Source organism: Pundamilia nyererei, unplaced genomic scaffold (assembly GCF_000239375.1).
Source record: "Pundamilia nyererei isolate P.nyererei 1_Seehausen unplaced genomic scaffold, PunNye1.0 scaffold00345, whole genome shotgun sequence".
In the NCBI taxonomy this organism is placed as follows: domain Eukaryota; kingdom Metazoa; phylum Chordata; class Actinopteri; order Cichliformes; family Cichlidae; genus Pundamilia; species Pundamilia nyererei.
In genome coordinates, this window is record NW_005187746.1 from 46443 (window position 1) to 48259 (window position 1817).

Sequence of the window (1817 nt, forward strand, 5' to 3'; positions counted from 1 at the left end):
GAGAACTACAATGTTTTGATTATTGGGTGACAGGTTTTCTTATTTGTGTGAAGAGTTTTGTAAAATTAGCCAATAGTTACAAAAAATGTGCTTAAGCAATCAGAAAAAACTGTAATAGAAAAGGTCATGACTCTAAAGTCAGTTCTAACCCTAGAGTGAGGTCACAGAAGTTTAAAAAACCCTCATACATTTAAAGGCACACTACACCACTTAACAAGCAAGGTTTGATGAGTAAAGTTCTGGTATCCTATGAGACAAAGCACCACTTATTTGTGCCTGCACCCATGCAGTTCTGAATGTAGCTGCTAACAAACCCTGCTTGCATTACCTGATACTGAGGCTTCTAAATGAGGGAACCAACGGCTGTATTCATGGTGGCCATCTTTTATATCTAGTTTACAGTTTTGACTCAGGCACTTCGAACACTGCTTTAGGTTTAGGCCTGGCTTGACCCTTAGTTTTAGCCCATAAATTACCCACGGTCCCTGAATTTCACTTCAGCAAAATACAAAACACAATCACTTTTAATGGCAGCAATGGTTAGTCTGGACTTCCAGATGCTTTTCTTTCCAAGCTCCTTAGGCTGGGATGACCTGGATGACTGAGAACCCTCACAGACATTACACTGAGAATATTAAAAATTAGCGAAGTCATATTTTGTTAACAACAAGATAATGAGACGAAGACTGAAAGGAAATGACACAAAATTACATTATCACTGTATTACTCCCATTTATGTATTTGATACAGTCATGGTGAAACAGGAAGTAAAATTAGACAAATACAATAAAACAGTTTGAAATGTCAACTTTTCATGCCAGAACTGATTGTGCCACAATATGAGTCTTTACAGTCAAATGACCCGATGCTAAAAGCAAAGCTAACACAGTACCTCCTGCTGCCATACCTGCCCCTCCCAGCCAGTCGATATTTGCTTTCCCTGGAAAACAGCATCACTGCTGAAAACAAACACCTTCAGGCTCTTGCTTCCCTGTAAACTGCAGCATTTTGCCAAGATTGTCATTTGGCTGTCTCAAAGTGACCTTGAAATCATACACACAAACAAACATGACAGCGGGAATTAGATTTCTTTATTTATTTAGCGAGATGAAATCGCTCAGCTTCCCGTCTCGTCTGCTCCTGCTGCTCTGTGAACAGCTACAAGTGGCTGAATCAAAAGCATCACTGCTGCTGAGCAGAGTGACAGTGAAGTGTATTTGTTTGACATGAACTGTGCTTGTTAAAGTAAATGGATTGTTTACTTCATTTCCATACATAGTGCATGGACAGCTGTTCCAGGCAGGTGTGAGGTAAATGTTTAAAACAGACCAGAAAACCTCTGCGACCTCAGACTGTGTTCAGAGTTGTGATGCAGCAGGCAGTTATGGTGTTCACAGTCAGTTCATTGTGGTTAACTTCCTCTTTTGGAGTTTAGTCACTGGTTATACTGCAAGCACTTACAGTTTTTTACAGTCGCTAACAAGCGTTTGTCCAAACAGTTGTCACATTTGCAAAACTCTAAACACAATTAGCAAAGGATCGGTCTGTTGTGGCCATACCATTCACACATTTCATGTCGTGTTCACCCAATATGCAGTCAGTGAACACATTTCCACAATGCTTACATTTTCTTAACAGACAAGATATACCTCCCAACAAAACTATGGACTGTTCTTGTAGTATCTACGAATGTTAACACACAACATCCCACAATAGCAAAAACAATATTCCAAACCGTAGATACAGTATAAAAACCTCTGCCCCTGCAATGATATCAGTACAAAAACAATATCAATATCAAAAATATATCTCAGCTG